An 18,697-nucleotide genomic window follows, 5' to 3' on the forward strand; every position below is an offset into this window, starting at 1 on the left:
ACAGACCCAGTGCGGTAGAATCAACTGTCATCCCTGGAACCTGTTTTCAGTACTCTTTACCCAGGTGTGAGCCCTCTGACTCCTGGATTCCCCACTCTCCAGCACCCAGTTCCCTCTCCTGTAATGAACTGGGGTCAGGAGAAGAGATGGACGGATGGGCGATGCTGAAGGGCAGTCAGTGACCTGTGCCTGCAGATGAGAAACCGCAGCCTAACCTGACAGGAGGTCATGCGGAAAGGAGTTTGCTCCCAGAGCCCACCGCTCAGTGTTTCCATCCCAGCTCGAGATCTCTAAATACTGAGGGCTCTGCCCAGTCTGGTTTGACCATGCATCCCCTTCCCCACGCTGTGGGACCCCGGCTTTTCCTCCCAAACTCCACACCCCCAGATGCTGATACCAGGCTCAGGTTCATCGTTAACACCGCTCCATCCGACAGGGCAACGCTTTTGACACAGCCGCTTTGGCAACCTCGTCCAGTCTCCTCTGGAGGGAGCCACCGAGCCCTTTCTGATGAGCTGGGACAGACGGGGAACAGGGCTGCGATCTCCAAAGGGGTTGGGGTTGGACACCAGAGTCGTCTTCTCTTTTTTTTTTTTTTTTTTTTTTTTGAGACGGAGTTTCACTCTTGTTACCCAGGCTGGAGTGCAATGGCGCTATCTCAGCTCACCGCAACCTCCGCTTCCTGGGTTCAGGCAATTCTCCTGCCTCAGCCTCCCGAGTAGGAGTAGCTGGGATTACAGGCACGCGCCACCATGCCCAGCTAATTTTTGTATTTTTAGTAGAGACGGGAATTCACCACGTTGACCAGGATGGTCTCGATATGCTGACCTCGTGATCCACCCGCCTCGGCCTCCCAAAGTGCTGGGATAACAGGCTAGAGCCACTGCGCCCGGCCCAGAGTCGTCTTCTAACCACAAAGTGGACTCTAACCCCGGAATTCAACTCTAACCACTGACTCCTCCAGAAGAGGAAGAAAGAAGCCCCTCGGTCCACCAAGATGAAACCGCAATCCGCAGCCCTGGAAGAGAAACCGCCGCTTTAGTCCTGCAGAGCTGCCACCAGGTGTTCGAGGCTTGTACTCCTGGAGGACCCCGCGAGGCTGTAGCAGCTGCAAGATCCGAGCGCGCTCCCTCCCGCCCCGCGGAGGCCCCGGGCTCCCGGAACCCGGGCTGCTTCTCTCCGGAGTTCGCGACCCGAGAAACCCTCCGCTCCGAATTCGCACTGGCCTCTCCGGGAAGCCTTGAAACTCAGCTCCCGGGTGGGCCAGGAAGGCTGTCCGAGTTGGCAGCGCCGGCCGGGGACTCCCTCAGAGCCGAGTGTTTGCCGCTCTCCAGGCCCAGTGGAGCCTGGAGGAGAGACCGGGTCTGCGCGGGTGCGGCCCTTGGTGCCTGGCGACCCCAGGAGCCCCCAGTCGGGGGTGGAGGTCTGTTTGGAAGCCACTGTCTGCTTTGAGGACACGCGCGGAGCTTCCCTGGGAGGAGGAGGCGGTGCAGGAAGAAGGGCTGACTCGAGGCCTCTGGCCAGCCGTGCCTCGGGCCCGGGCCTCCCTGTGTCCACGTCTAGAAACCTCACACGGTACACAAACACATGGAAATTAAACAAAGATGCTCGGCCAGTAATCGGTGACTCATGCTTGTAATCCTAGAACTTTGGGAGGCCGAGGCAGGCGAATCACGAGGTCAGGAGTTTGAGACCAGCCTCACCAATATGGTGAAACCCCGCATCTACTAAAAATACAAAAAATAGCCAGGCGTGGTGCCACAGGACTGCAATCCCAGCTACTCGGATGGCTCAGGCAGAAGAATCACTTGAACCTGGGAGGCCGGGGTTGTGGGGAGCCGAGAGCATGCCACTGCACTCCACTCCCGCCTGAACAACAGAGCGAGACTCTGTCTCAAAAAAAAAAAAAAAAAAAAAAAAAAAAAAAAAAAAAAAAGAAAATGCTCTTGAATGACTAGTAAGTGAAGGTAGATATTTTTAAAAAAGTAAAATTTCTGGGAGGCCGAGGCGGGTGGATCACGAGGTCGAGAGATCGAGACCATCCTGGTCAACATGGTGAAACCCCGTCTCTACTAAAAGTGCAGAAAATTAGCTGGGCATGGTGGCACGTGCCTGTAATCCCAGCTACTCAGGAGGCTGAGGCAGGAGAATTGCCTGAGCCCAGGAGGCGGAAGTTGCGGTGAGCCGAGATTGCGCCATTGCACTCCAGCCTGGGTAACAAGGGCGAAACTCTGTCTCAAAAAAAAAAAAAAAAAAAGTAAAATTTCTTAAACGAAAATGGAAATACAACATACCAACTCTACGGGATACAGCAAAGGCAGCACTAAGGGGAAGTTTATAGAAATAAACACCTACATCAGAAAAGAACGACTTCAAATAAACAATTGGACAATGCACCACAAGGAACTACAAAAATAAGAACAAATCCACCCCGAATTTAGTAGAAGGAAATAATAAATATCAGAACAGAAGGAAATAAAATTGCGACTAAAAATGCAGATTAAGGAAACATAAAGTTGATTTTTTGGAAAAGATAAACCAAATGGACAAAGCTTTAGCTAGACTAAGGAAAACGAGAAAAATCTAAATCAATAAAATCAGAAATAAAAGGAGACACAACTGAAGCCACAAAAATACAAAAATTCATTAGTGCAGGGGCGTCCAATCTTTTGGCTTCCCCAGGGCCACTTTAAAAGAATAAGAATTGTCTTGGGCCATTAGTAAAATACACTAACACTAAGGATAGATGATGAGCTTAAAAAAAAAATCACAAAAAACTCATATTATTTGAGAAAAGTTTACAAATTTAGAACATATTCAAAACTATTCTTGGAACTTTGTCCCGTGGGTTGGAAAACTTACACGGAGCCTATGATGAACTACTATATGCCAACAAATTGAAAAACCTCAAAGAAATGGATACATTCCTTAGGTACACCACCTACAAGATTGAACCATGAAGAAACAGAAAACAGCAACAAAGCAATAATGAGTAATGAGATCAAAGCCATAATAAATATCTGTCATTAAAGATAAGCCCAGAGCCAGATAGCTTCACTGCTGAATTAGAGCAAACATTTAAAGAATTAATGCTAATTCTACTCAAACTATTCAGAAAAATTTGAAGTGGAGGGAATGCTTTCAAACTCATTTTATGAGGCTAGGATTACCCTGATATCAAAAGCATACAAGGACACAATAAAAGAAAGCCACAGGCCAATATCCCAGATCAACATAAAATCAAAAAAATTACAACAAAATACCAGCAAATCAAACTCAACAACACATTAAAAAGATCATGCACCATGATTAAGTGGGATTCATCCCAGGGATGCAAAGATGCTTCAATATTTACAAATCAATAAACAAGATTCATCTCATTAACAGAACCAAAAACAAAAACCACATGGTCATTTCAATAGGTGCTGAAAAGGCATTTGGTGAAATTCAACATCCCCATGATAAAAACCCTCCACAAACTAGGGATAGAAGAAACGTAACTCAAATAATAAAGGCTTCGTATGACAAACTCACAGCTAATATCACACTGAACAGAGAATATTTAAAAGTCTTTCTTCTAAGAACTGGAACAAAACAAGATGCCAGATTTTATCACTTTTATTCAACATAATGCTGGCTGGAGCCCTACTCAGTGTGTGCCACTCTGGAATGGGCTTGGTGCCCATAAACCCAGGAGCATTGTGGGCTGCTGACCCACCAGTGCATAGTGCACCCAGCTGAGCCAGCTGTCCTTGGTCTGCCAGGCCTCAGATCATGCACAGCCCAGCTTTCTGGGTCACAGGGACACTGGAACAGAATTTTGAGAATAAATTTACTGAATTTTGGTGTAGTGGTGGTGAGGAGGGTGTTCTTGAATTGGTTCTATAATGTATTTAGATTTAAAGGCACAAATGACCCTATTTCCAGTAGTACAGAGTGCTAATACTCAGAATATCACCATCAGATAGACCTAATCAAATACGTATAAGATCTGGGTGACCATGCATTTGAGACCTTAGAAGACTTTGTTAAACTAGCAAGTATAAGGTGATTGGCTGATTGCTACCAATTGTGCTGGATGAATTGGGGAAAGGAAAACGTGAACTCAGGGCTGCAAACTTCCAGCTCATGAGCCATATAAATTTCCTAAAAGTTTTTGTGATTCCTTTGAATGGAATCTTAATCTCCTGTAGCTACAGGAGATTATTTTTATTCCTGAAAAATAAGCCCCAGAGTCTCATCCTGTGGGTGGCTAAATTAAAACACAAACAAATCCCGATCTCAAAGAATATCTGTTATTTCAGTGAAGGCATTGATTGGGAATAAATGGGATGCTGAAAATTGGAATGGGGACATCTGAGCAGGTCCTGTTGAAGCTAAAGACACCAAACTCCTAAATTCTGCTGAGAATTATTTACCAGTTATATTCAACTACATTTGGTGAAGTTAATCCAGCTTTGCCCGATGAAAAGGTAATGGTCTTCTTTAAGGTGGTTGCCCTAAAGACCCTGTGATTTCACTTAACATTTACCCCCAACACCGCTCTGTGATCCAGATCAGTAAATAGCCTTGAGTCCTAGCATGTCTTGGAGGGTGAGGTGGAATACGTCAGTACAACGATTCAGTGAAGCAATGTGACAATGTGTATGAAAAGATTTAGAAATGTTTAAAAGTCTGTGACCTAATATTTATCATTTGAATAGTCTATGAGTTTTTTAAAAATTCCAAATGTAGAAGAATCTTTCTATCTAAAGATGCTTTCAAAACATTATTTACAACAAGACAAAATGAAAGCAAGTAGATCCAAAAGAAGTTGGGTTACAACTTCTTATCTGAAATGGATGTGGCTTGTAAAAGTGTATAAACTTTATGCAGGGCTTATAACATGGAAAACGACCTGTATAATAAGACATTAAAAAGCAATATCCAAGATAACTCACAACATATGAATGCAACTTTGTAAAATTACAGCATATATAAAAATATATACAAAATGAAAATCAGCACCACTGCACAAGACAGCTCCAGGGACCACCATTTGTGCTGCAGTCTACAAAGGTTCAACAATATAATAGCAGTGAGTTTTTAAAGAAAGGCTTACGTGATACGTTTCCATCTATCTGTGCATTTTAAAGTCTTCTGTAATCAAATAGAGTTTCACTTTTATAATATAAAACGTATATTTTAACATTAAAAATAAAATATTTGAAATAAAATAACAATGAAATAAGGCCAGACATGGTGACATGCACCTGTAGTCCCAGCCACTCAGGAGGCTGAGGCAGGAACATTGCTAGAGCCCAGAAGTTCAAGGATGCAGTGCACTATGATCGCAGCTGTGAATAGTCACTGCACTCCAGCCTGGGCAACATAGCAAGATCTTATCTCTGTAATAATAATAATAATAGTAAAACAATAGTAGTCCAGATCTTCTTCCTGCCTCAAGCTAAAGCTACTTTCTCATTTGAACCCAAAGGACAGAAGTGCCTACTGAGGGCTCCACCAGAGAGAAGAAATGAGTTCCTCCTTCACAATCCATGATCCAATTTTTGGTTATAGAGTTCAGCTGAGCAATAAAGGCAACACTAAGAACACCATCAATATATAGACTACTGATTGTCATATGTGTGGCCCTGCATGTGTGTGTGTGTGTACACACACACACACACACACACACACACTTATATATAATTATATGCAATGTATTCAATATATATAATTGCCACTACACCTGAAAGACAGAGGTGGATTCTTTTATTTCTCAGATGAAAATCTGAGCACCTGAAAACTTTGAGGCTTTGTCTGGGTTCACTGAATGTCATCCTTGAGAATTAGGAGACACTCAGCCTCCTGCAGAGCCCATCTAGGCAAGAGCCACACCAGTGGAGACTCCTCAACAGCAGAAGAGCTGAAACCCAGGAATAGTCACACTTGTAGAGGGTCCACGTCTTGTGGGATACAACTGAAGAATGGGCAAAGGGTAAAGTCTAACTACTTCCTAGGGTGGCGGATGGGTGGGTCAGTCATGTCTTTCATTCCTCTGATGAGAACTCCATACTACTCAGACAAAAATCATATATTCACTGGTAAGCAGGATCCTTTTTAGAAATGCAAACATAATTTCCCTAACATTAAATCCAAACATTGCCCCTCCCAGTCAGTCATCTTGTTTGGAAACTGCCCCTGAAGTTAGCCCCAGAGTTGCATCTGAGCATCTAGATTCAAGACAGTCATTTTGGGATTTGGACCTGCCTCATCTTGGACCATGTTCTGAAAGGATGCTTTCTACTTGTAGAAGAGCAAGGGTGAGCTCTGAATAGGAGATGAAATCCCAAGGGGAAAAGACAGGTGGGCAGATTCCCAAGCAAACTTGGAATATATTTGCCAGCCTCTTTTTTATTGTGATAAAATACACATAAAGACAAAATTTACCATTGTAACCATTTAAGTGTACAATGCAGTAATATTCACAATGTTATGTAGCCATCATCACTGTAGAGTTCCAGAGCCATTTCATCACCCTGGAAGGAAACTGTACCCATTAAGCAGTCACCTTCCACTCTCCCCTGCCACCAGCCCCTGTCACCATTAACCCAGTTTCTGCCTCTCTAGATTTACTTCTTCTGAGTATTTTACACAAACTGAATCATGCAATATATGGCCTTCTGTGACTGACTCCTTTCATTTGACATGTTTTCAAGGTTCATCCAAGTTGTAGCATGTATTGATACATTATTCCTTTTATGATCAAATACTATTCCATTGCAGAATAGATTACATTTTTTTCTATCAGCTGATGGGCATTTTCTTTTACATTAAATAGAGAAGAATAGAGGAGTTACAAACCACCCCCTGTCCCCTGCAATACTTGCTTTTCTTTTTACCTATGAAGTTACTTTTAGCTGTGTACTTTTTTGTTTCATATGGCTTCAAGTTGCTATCTAATATCCTTTTATTCAGCACTAACTAAAAGGCTCCTTTGAGCATTAATTGTAAAATAGGTTTAGCAGAGACAAATGCCATCAGCTTTTCTTTACCAGTGAATCTCTGAATTTCTCCATTATTTCAGAAGGAGAGTTTTGCCAGATATACAACTAACAGTTGACAGGGTTTTTGTTTGTTTGTTTGTTTATCCTGAACTTTAAATTTGTCCTGCCAATGTCTTCTGAATTCCATGGTTTCTGAAGAACAGTTGGCTGTTAATCTCATGGAGGATCCTTGTACTCAATGTGTCCCTTCTCTTGTTTTCAAGATGCTGTGTTTGTCTTTTACTTTTGACAGTTTGATTATAATGTCTCTCAGTGTGGACACCTTTTAATTTATGCTGCTCTAAAAGTTTGAGTATGTTGGATAACCAGATTCCCGTTTTTAATAAAATTTCAGAAGTTTGGAGTCTTTATTTCTTCAAATATTCTTTCTCCCCACTTCTTTCTTCTCTCTTCTGGGGACTCCCGAAATGCATATGCTTGATGTTGCCTCTCACATCTCTTCTGTTGATTTTTCTTCATACTTTTTCCCTTCTGCTCCTCAAATGGGACAATTTCAATTGACTTATGTTTGCTTTTACTGATTCTTCATTCTGCATACTGAAATCTGCTATTAAAGCCCTCCAGTAAATCTTCCATTTTGCTTCCTGTACATTTCAGCTCCAGAATTTCATTTGGTTCTTTTTCACAGTTTTTACCTGTGTATTGATTTTCACCATTTAGTGAAATGTAGTTTTCCTGATTTTCTTTAGTTATTTGTCCATGGTTTCCTTCAGCTCTTTGACCATGTTTAAGACAGTTCATTTAAAGTCATTATCTAGTAAGTCAGTCCAGTGCTTGGCATTCTTCAGGAACAATTTATGTCCATTGCTTTTCCTGTGGATGGGTCATACTTTCATGTTTTTTGAAGTAGAAAACTAAACATTTTGATATAATGTGGTAACTCTGAAAATTATATATTCTAAACTATTTTTGTACAGACTGTATTCTTTATTGTGTGTAGTCACTGAAGTCTCTGTTCTTTTAGCTCAGTGGTATTCTAGTGTTTTCACAGAGATTTCCTTAAATGTCTTGAGCCAAGAAGAAAAAATTTTCAGTCTTTTCACCCAGGCTTTGTGGGTGTCTCGGGGTCATGCCTTCAGCAGTCAGTTGGGCAGTTTACAACTCTGCCTTTGCCTTTACTTCTTGCTTATCCAGCTATTGGCAGTCAGCTAGAGGTGTGAACAGGGGAGCTTCTTGGGTGCCTTGTGAGCTTGTGCCCCTCACTAGGCATTTACAAGGCTATCTACTTTCCCAGGAATATGGAAGCTTTCCAAAACCTTACTTCCCCAGAGCATCTCACTCCCATCTTTCCCTTCCAGTCTTTTCTGCATATCTATTACTTTCCTCAATTGAATTTTTTTTTTCTGCAGAGGTAGATGCAGACTTATTGGGTTTTAAAAGCTTTTTATTTTATTTTTTATCAAATGCTCTCTAGCTTGGCTCATTCTCTGCCCTGAGACAGATAAAAGTAGGGGGAAAACGCAAAATTTCTGTTCATCCTTCAGGGAGTTGCCCAACAGCACACACACACACACACACACACACACACACACACACACACATTCACAAAAAGAATTCTTTGAGAGCAAGATCTGCTCAGCTCCATCTGGCACCAGGAACCCAAGCTGAGAACCCAGGCTGCTGTATTCAAGAACACTGATGACCTGGAGAAGGAGAAATGGGCCAAGGGTAAGTTGTGATCCTATTAAGCTCTGCTATTGCATTCCAGTTATTTTTATTTTCTGCCTTCACTTGGGTGCTATAAATCTTTGAAGATTTTTCAGAGTTTCAATACACTTGATTGTGAACCCAATCAGAATACCTGTTGGTGGAGTCCAGGAATATGTGTTTTAACAACTCTCCTCAAGATTGTGTGTGTGTCTGTGTGTGCGCTGTTTCACAAGTACATTGTCTCTTGTGCCATCCCTCTTGTGTTGGGCTGGACTCCTGGAGTTTCCTATGCCACCACGTTCTCTGATGTCACTCCCCTCAGCTGGTTTTGAATTGTTCTTATGCATCACAATTCCTGGCCTGTTAATTATCTCCAGGAAACATTTTTACTTGGTAAACATTCATCAATCCCCTGCCTTATTCTGGGTACTGTACTCCATGGACTGGAGTCTCAGAAAAAGAAATCAAACTTCCTCAGACCTCATGGATGGCACAGCCTAGGTAGGGATGGGAAGATGGATAAGAAGATAATAAAACAACATATTAAGTACTTTACATTATTTTTTCATTCGAACTCTACATTATGAATATTTTATAAAGACAATATTGATTTACATGTACCTATGATTACCTCTTTCTTTCTCCTTCCTTCCTTCCTTCTCTTTTCTTTTTCTTTCTTTCTTTCTCTCTCTTTCTTCCTTTCTTTCTTTCTTTCTTTCTTTCTTTCTTTCTTTCTTTCTTTCTTTCTTTCTTTCCTTTCTTTCTTTCCCTTTTCTTTTTCCTTCCCTTCCTTCCTTCCTTCCTTCCATCCATATTTTATGACCTAAATATTTTCAGAGTAGGAATTTTGCCAATAAACCAATGGTCCCAATTAAATAAAAATGTCCTTATTTTACTCTTATTCTTGAAAGATGGATTTGCCAGCCACAAATTTCTCCTTTCACATTGCTTTTCCCTGAGCTCTTCTATGATGCTCTTTCTTCTGGTTGCTATAGGTAATTAGGAGAAATCAGCTACATTCCAACCCAGCTGATGTTCAGATGATCTGCGTTTCTGCTGTGTCTACCTTTAAGCTACCTTTAAGCTCATTTGTCTTTAGCATCTGACACTCCAGGGCAGCATGAGTGGATGTTGTTCTCTTTCATTCACAGGGTTATGCATACATTTGCTTAATCTTTAACCATAATCTCTTTATGGAATGCCTCCTGCTGTTTACTCTCTTTCCATGTTCTAGGAATTTAACAGTGTTAAACCTTATTCAGCCGTCATATTCACTGTGAAACCCAGAATAATAACCTCACAAATATATCCAAACCTTAAGCCCCAGAACTTTTAAATATGTTACCTTACAGAACAAAAGGGACTTACAGATATGATTAAGGGTTTGGACTTTGTGATGGGGAGATTATTTTGGATTATCTTGGCGTGCCCAATCTGATCACAAGTTCTTCTTTTATTTTAATTTTTATTATAAATTCCAGGGTACGTGTATAAGATGTACAGGTTTGTTACATACACAAATGTGTGCCATGGTAGTTTGCTGCACCTATCACACCATCATCTAGGTATTAAGCCCAGCATGCATAACTATTTTCCCTAATATTCTCCCTCCCCGAAGCTACTCCATGACAGGCCCCACTGTGTGTTTCTCCCCTACCTGTGTTCATGTGTTCTCATTATTCAGCTCACATTTGTGAGAACATGCTGTAGTTGTTTATTTGTTTTTCTGTATCTGAATTAGTGTGCTGAGGATAATGGCTTCCAGCTCCATCCATGTCCCTGCAATTAACATGATGATTCCTTTTTATGGCTGCATAGTATTCCATGGTGTATGTGTGCCACATTTTTCTTTATCCAGTCTATCATTGATGGGCATGTGGGTTGATTCCATGTCATTGTTATTGTGACTAGTGCTGCAATGAGCATATATGAGCATGTATCTTTGTAATATAATGATTTATATTCCTTTGTGTGTATACCCAGTAATGGGATTGCTGGGTCAAATAGCATTTCTGGTTCTCAATTTCTGAGGAATGGTCACATCGTCTTCCACAATGGTTGAACTAGTTTACATCCCCACCAACAGTGTAAAAGCACTCCTATTTCTCTGGAAACTCACCAGCATCTATTTCTTGACTTTTTAATAATCTCCATTATGGCTGGTGTGAGATGGTATCTCACTGTGGTTTTGATTTGCACTTCTCTAATGGTCAGTGATGAGGAGCTTTTTTTCATAGGTTAGCTGTCTTCTTTTAGAAAGTCTTCTTTTAAGAACTGTCTGATTATGTCCTTTGTCCACTTTTTAATGGGGTTGTTTTTTTTCTTGTAAATTTATTTAAGTTCCTTGGAGATTCTGGATATTAGACCTTTGTCAGATGGATATATTGCAGTTTTCCCCCCAACTTTGTACATTGTCTGTTCATTCTGGTAATTGTTTGCTTTGCTGTGCAGAAGCCCTTTAGTTTAATTAGATCCCATTTGCCAATTTTGGCTTTTGTTCCAATTGCTTTTCATGTTTTTGTTGTGAAATCTTTGACTGTTCCTACGTCCTGAATGATATTGTCTAGATTTTCTTCTAGGGTTTTTATGGTTTTGGGTTTTACATTTATGTCTTTAATCCATATTAGCTAATCTTTGTACAATGTGTAAGAAAGGGGCCCAGTTTCAATTTTCTGCATATCGCTAGCCAGTTCTCCCAGCACTACTTATTAAATAAGAAATATTTTCCTGGTTACTTGTTTTGGTAAGGTTTGTCAAAGAGCACATAGTTGTACATGTGCAGTCTATTTCTGAGTTGTCTATTCTGCTCCATTGGTCTGTGTGCCTGTTTTTGTACCAGTATGATGCTGTTTTGGTTACTGTAGCCTTGTAGTATAGTTTAAAGTCTAGTAGCATGATATCTCCAGTTTTGTTCTTTTTGCTTAGGATTGTCTTGGCTCACAATCTTTTTTGGTTCTATATGAATTTTAAAATAATTTCTTCTAATTCTATGAAAAACGTCAATGGTAGTTTAATAAGAATAGCATTGAATCTATACATTAGTTTGGGCAATGTGGCCATTTTCACAATATTGATTCTTCCTATCCGTGAACATGGAGTCTTTTTCCATTTGTTTGTGTCATCTCTGATTTCCTTGAGCAGAGGTTTGTAGTTCTCTTTGAAGAGGTTCTTCAATTCCCTTGTTAGCTGCATTCCTAGGCATCTTATTCTGTTTTTTGCGACCTTGAATAGAAGTTTATTCATGATTTGACTCTCTGCTTGTCTGTCATTGGTGTATAGGAATGCTTATGACTTTCGCACACTGATTTTGTATCCTGAGACTTTACCGGAGTTATTTCTCAGCTTAAGAAGCTTTTCTGCTGAGAAAATTGGATTTTTTAGATACAGGATCATGTCATTTGCAAACAAAAGCAATTTGACTTTTTCTCTTCCTATTTGAATATCCTTTCTTTCTCTTACCTGATTGCCCTGACCAGAACTTCTAATACTATGTTGAATAGGAGTGGTGAGAGAGGGTATCTTTGTCTCATGCTGGTGTTAAAGGGGAATGCTTCCAGCTTCTGCCCATTAAGTATGATACTGGTTGTGGGTTAGCTTTTATCACTTTGAGGTATGTTTCTTCAATACCTAATTTATTGAGTTTAAAAATATAGAATACTTCAAAAATTTGTGTATCACCATTGTGCAGAGGCCATACGGATCTTCTCTGTATTGCCCCAGTTTTAATCTATGTGCTGCCAAAGTGAGCACTGATCACAAGTTTTAAAGAGTGGAGCTAACAGAGGAAATGTGGGTGAGAGGGAGGGCTGGATTTCACCTGCAGTAGTTTTTGAGTCTAGTGAAATGTGATTATCTCTGCCTTTTATTCTTTAATTAAGTGGTAAAATGCATTACAGAGTTAAAGTTTAAATATTCTTGCATTCTTGGGATTCTTGCATTCTTACAATCTGGGCAGGATATTTAATTTGTTTACAGCTCATTGGTGGACACAGTCTACTACTATTTTTCTCAGTATTTTTACATCTAATTGCTTAGAAGTGATTATCCTAGCATGCTTTTCTCTTATGTATTCCATAGCTGGCTTTAGAATCTATGTGATTTATGCACAAACAATAATGAGTTCACTCACTTTCTCCATGTTTCCTCATTCTCTTGAATATTATGTATAAGTTCAGTAACCTTCTTCGAAGATTTGGCAGAACTTACCTGTAAAACATTCTGGATATGCCTGAAGAGAAATAAAGTTTTGCAACCATTTTAACTTCTTTACTTGTAGTAAGTTCTTCCAGTTGACATAATCTTGTTCATTGTTTCACAATTACTTAAACCTCTACTGTATCTTTAGTTGCATATTTATGTGTCATAATCCTATTTTATTCTTAATTACCACTGCCTGTTTTATGTTTTTCTCCAAATAAACAGCTGCTTTTGGCATGCTGGGCCCTCAACAGTGGCAGCTGCCGGGTTATCCTGGGTGAGTGTTGACTCAATTGCTGTGCCTGTGCATTGTCCTTCCCAGCCATCATGGCCATTTTGTGCAGGGACTCCATGATCAAAACCTCTATGCCTGAGTGCCCTCATCCATCAAGCCATCTTTCCCACCTTATTACAGGGAGCTCCATCCCCTAAAGACCCTCTGGGAGGCTTCCACACACAACCACTATATTCACACACTCTGCCTATGGGAAGAGGTCTGTGTGTACCTCTCTCCTCCACCTCCCAATTTTCCAACTCTGTTTTCTTCAAATTGGTGCCTGGCCAGCCAAGCCATGAGCCACTGCCCATGACTCATTCATTCATGCACTACTGGGGCATCATTTCACATTCTCCACCTCCCATGGGCCTGTTTGGGTTTTGATTCCTAGTTCCTGGCTCGACAGCCATTTCCAAAGCTGTCCTGGTGTCTGCTCTGGGTCCTACTGCTCTTGTTGTAGATCCTCTTCTTTATATGTATTTATTTCCCGGAATTTAAAAAAATTGCACTCATTGTTTTCAATGCAGCATTTCCAAGGATGTGCAGTAGGAGCGGTTTGTCTTACTGTAGATAGAATTGCTTCAAAACACCAGAAATGTCTATTTGAGTGAAGCACAACATGCATGGAGAAAGGAGGACAATCCACAAATGGACAGTGGATTTTCACAAAGTGAACACTCAAGCAAACAACACCCACATCAAAGTACAGCAGCCACCGCTTCCCGGAAACAACTTTGGGGCCTACTTTGTCATGAACCACCCTAGAGTAGACACTCTTGATTTTTCAGCTCCATCAAGTCGTTTTTCTAGTTAGCATTTCATCTAACCTTTTCTCAAGGTTCTTCGTTTCCTTGCATTAGGTTAGAACATGCTCCTTTAGCTAGGAGAAGTTATTTATTACCTACGTTCTGAAGCCTGCTTCTGTCAATTCATAAAACTCATTCTCCATCCAGTTTTGTTCCCTTGCTGGTGAGAAATTGTGATCCCTTGGAGAAGAAGAGGTGTTCTGGTTTTTGGTGATTTCAGCATTTTTGTGCTGGTTTCTTCCCATCTTCGTGGATTTATCTACCTTTGGTCTTTGGAGTTGGTGACTTTTGGATGGGGTCTCTGAGTGGATGTCCTTTCTGTTGATTTGAAGCTATTTCTTTCTGCTTTTTAGTATTCCTTCTAACAATCAGGCCGCTCAGCTACAGGCCTGCTGAAGTTTGCTAGGGGTCCACTCCGGACCCTGCTTGCCTGGAAGTCACCACCTGTGGGGCCTGCAGAACAGCAAAGATTGCTGCCTGTACCTTCCTCTGGTAGAGTTTCATCTCAGAAGGGTACCTGCCGGATGTCAGTCAGAGCTCTCCTGTATGACGTGTCTCCCGGTCAGGATAAATGGGGGTCAGGAAGCCACATGAGGAGGCAGTCTGTTCCTTATCAGAGCTCAAGTGCTGTGCTGGGAGATCTGTTGCTCTCTTCAGAGCTGCTGGACAGGGATATTTAAGCCTGCTGAAGCAGAACCCACAACCACCCCTTTTCTCAGGTACTATGTCCCAGGAAGGTAGGAGCTTTTTAAAATAAGTTCCTGACAGGCTACCGCTTTTTTTCAGAGATGCCCTGCCCAGCAAGAAGGGAGTCTAGTCACCGTGTGCCTGCAGAGGCGCTGCTGAGCTGCTGTGGGCTCTGCTCAGTTGCTGTGTAAACTTCCCAGGGGCTTTGTTTACACGGGCAAGGTTAAAAGCACCTACCTGAGCCTCAGCAATGGGGGACACCCCTTTCTCCCACCGAGCTCATGTCCCAGGTTGAGCTCAGATTGCTGTGCTGGCTGTGAGGATTTCAGGCCAGTGGACCTTAGCTTGCTGGTCTTCCTGGAGGTGGGACCCGCTAAGCCAGATCACTTGGCTCCCTGGCTTCAGCTCCCTTTTCTTCAGGGGAATGAGTGGTTCTGTCTCGCTGGAGTTCCAGGTGCCATGGGGGTATGAGAAAAAAAAAAAAAAAAAAAAAGAAAACTGCTGTGGCTAAAACAGCCACCCGGTTTTGTGCTGGAAACCCAGGGAGCTGGTGTTGTATGAACCAGAAGGAATCTCCTGGTCTGCGGGTTGTGAAGACCTTGGGAAAAGAGCAGTATATGAGCAAGAGTGCTAGAGTGTCCATAAAAGTTCCTAATGGCTTCCCTTGACTAGGAGAGGGAGTTTTCCAGCTCCTTGGCTTCCCGGGTGAGTCGACACCCCACCCTGCCTCAGTTGCCCTCCTTGGGCTGCACTCACTGTCTAACCAGTCCCAATGAGATGAACCCAACCTCAGCTGGAAATGTGGAGATCACTCGCCTTCTGGCTTGCTCTCGCTGAGAACTGCAAACCGGAGCTGTTCCTATTCGGCCATCTTGGCAGAAGTCCACTCTTGATTCTTAACACAGATTACTTCTGCCAGTTCTAGTTGAATGGTATTATGTAGTCACCATCATATCCCTGGGTCTCACCATCTTGATGTGTGTGGTCGTAGCCTATTCACTCCCATGACTGTCCAACACTCCACTTTATAATAGCTCACACTTCTCATCCCTTCACTATTGATAGACAATTGTTTTGTATCCAGATCCTAAAAATGGTGCTGCTATAAATAATATTTTTATATATTTTGGTACACATATACACACATTTCTATTGGTTCATAACTAAGAGTGCAATTGCTAGGTCATAGGTGAGTAGATGCTTGTCTTAGTCTCTCAAAAAACAAGCTTTTAGTAGTAAACCAATAGTAGAGGAGGTAAATCTCTTACTTTAGAAATTATTAGATAAGTGAAGAAGGAATGAGAGACTTAGACTATAATAACTCTTTTGCAATCCATCATGAATTAACAGATTTAACCATTGAGTAGCAATGACAATTAATAACACAATACAAGAAAAAACTAATGTTTGGTTCTTCCTCTTGATGGAAGAACAGAATCCAGTACCATCAAAGAAGTCCAAGTGAAAAATAAATCAAGTCTGAATCTCAGCTAACCTCCATGGCCAATTACCAATTTAGAGGCCATACAGGTAATAGAAATACAGATTCAACTATGCCTTGGGGAGCAATCAGCAAAATACACACTACAGGAAGCTCTACCACACAATGTACATTTCAAGGAGAATCTATAGAATAAAAGAGAACAAAGCATATTTCTAAAGGTAAAACTAAATTACAATTTTAGATGATAAAATTATAAAATAGAACAAAGAAGTGATGATCATAAAAGTCAGAAGAGAAAAGAGTTTACCGCTAGACTGGGGCAAATGATGGGACTTCTGGTTTGCCCCCCTAAACCTCTATCCCTGGTGGTTAATGGGTGTTTACTTTTTATTAAAGGACACAAATTTTAGACAGGTTTTTTTCCTTTCGGAGTCCTATATTTTATTGTCTGACACAAAGGCTAATGAAAAAATAATTTATAAAGTATGGTTCCTTTTTTGCAGAAAGCCTCCTCCGCGTTTTCCTCTCTGGACACGGAGCATCCAGAACAACCAGCAACCCTAGGACCCCCAGCAGGGTTACCTTACTTCTAAGTGTGCATGCAGCTCACATCACCAGAGGCAATATACAGGTTTATTCCTTGACTTTTGGAAAAATCTGATAGGACACAGCTGAAGGGAAGTCTTCCCCGCCGACTGTAGGTTCTTGGTCATCAGTGTAGAGGGAGCTGGTCCTCACCTTTCCACAGGTGCCTTCATGGCCAGAGCCTACTCTCTGCATGGAGAGTAAGGCCTGGCCCTTCCCCTGAACAGGTGACATGGATCTTGCCAAAGGTGGAGATGACACCATTCCTCCCCCAGCAACCTCACGCTTCTTTTGCTTTACAGGAAAGTTGATTCAACCTGGTGTTCAGTGAAGAAATCCCAAGTGCAAAGAAGTGGATCTCAGGGCTGTGCGTGATCTGCAAAAGAAAGCACAGGGACCACCAGGTGGCGCTGCTGCGCTGCTTCTGCTCCCAAGAGGTGGATGTCCAGGATGAGCTTTAAGGTGGAGAGAGGGGTGTCATTGCTCTTCCTCCAGGTTCCAAGTAAAAAGATTTCTGCCCAGCCCATCTCGTTCTCCTTGAATCCTCAAGGCCAATGAGGACTGTCTCCTCACCTCCTTGAACTAGGCTTTTTAACACTGAAAAGTGGATGTGATTTCTAGTTTCAGCATGTCCTGGTTTATTGTGCTGCCAGTAAAATAAAATAAAAATATACATCGAATAAATAACAACTAAAATAACCATAGTGAGCAAAGGTTTACATTGTATTTTTTAGAGTCAAGATGTCCCTCTGTGACTGGACTGGAGTCCAGTGGTGCAATCATAGCTCACTGCAGTCTTGAATTCATGAGCTCAAGGGATCTTCCCACCTCAGCCTCCCCAATACCTGGAAATGTTAAGTGCTCACCACCACGCCCAGGTATGGGTACTTATTTTTATTTTATTTTTTAGAGATGAAGGTCTCATATGTTGTCCAAGCTGGTCTCCAACTCCTGATCTTAAGCGATCCTTTTGCCTTAGTATCCTGAATTGATGTGATTACAGGCATGTGCTGTCATCCTGGCTCGTACTGTACTGACACCATCAAGATTTCCTCCTCCAGGGGGCTGGGCGCGGTGGCTCAAGCCTGTAATCCCAGCACTTTGGGAGGCCGAGGCGGGTGGATCACGAGGTTGAGAGATCGAGACCATCCTGGTCAACATAGTGAAACCCCATCTCTACTAAAAATACAAAAACTAGCTGGGCGTGGTGGCGCGTGCCTGTAATCCCAGCTACTTAGGAGGCTGAGGCAGGAGAATTGCCTGAGCCCAGGAGGCGGAGGTTGCAGTGAGCCGAGATCGCGCCATTGCACTCCAGCCTGGGTAACAAGAGCGAAACTCCGTCTCAAAAAAAAAAAAAAAAAAAAAAAAAAAAAAAAAAAAAAAAAGATTTCCTCCTCCAAGTGTGGACACAGCAGCAGACACCCCTTGTCTTTTGGGTCAGGACACTGGATAGAGTGGAATAACAGGGCAACAGAGTCACTACAGAAAATGCCCACGTGGAAGAGGTCTAGCAGGGAGGGCCAGCTGTCCCAGGGCCACCATGTTTATGGATAACTCCTCTTTCTGGGCAGGACTGTTCTTTGATTACCTTTGTATTCATAATAGTTCTGAAATCATAGGATGATGAGACTCAAGACTGGCTAAGATTTTTTTTTTTTTCCAAAAAAACCATCTCAAAGATTTGTTGATCTTTTTAATTTTTTGTGTGTCCCAATTTCCTTCAGAATTTAATTCATTCTTAACATTTCATAGCTCACTTTCAGTCAATAATGTACTAGTACTCATAAACATAGAAAACTTGCAACCATTTATCCTCTATAAAATGTTTAACTTTTATGATATAGCTATTATATGTAATGTATCTATATAGGTTATAAGCCCCACAAAAAAGAACTTTTTACTTTTTCTTATCTTTAAACAATTTGATGTATATAAAGTAAGAGTGAATGAAGGGAGCAGGATAGTCTTTTGCACTTAACTCAATATTCACCATTTTCTATCA

At 41.6% G+C, this 18,697-nt stretch overlaps 1 protein-coding gene and 1 non-coding gene across 2 annotated transcripts in view; one reads left to right on the forward strand and one right to left on the reverse strand.

The window, feature by feature from the left end:
• Positions 1-18,697, forward strand: part of LOC101040877 (class I histocompatibility antigen, B alpha chain-like) — a 361,503-nt gene that overhangs the window by 153,654 nt on the left and 189,152 nt on the right. The gene's annotated exons all lie outside the window — the stretch shown is intronic.
• LOC120363014 (U6 spliceosomal RNA) lies at positions 12,343-12,449 on the reverse strand. The gene has a single exon (XR_005578745.1). It is a non-coding gene; the product is annotated as a U6 spliceosomal RNA (small nuclear RNA).

Source organism: Saimiri boliviensis, chromosome 4 (genome assembly GCF_048565385.1).
Source record: "Saimiri boliviensis isolate mSaiBol1 chromosome 4, mSaiBol1.pri, whole genome shotgun sequence".
NCBI classification, from domain to species: Eukaryota; Metazoa; Chordata; class Mammalia; order Primates; family Cebidae; genus Saimiri; species Saimiri boliviensis.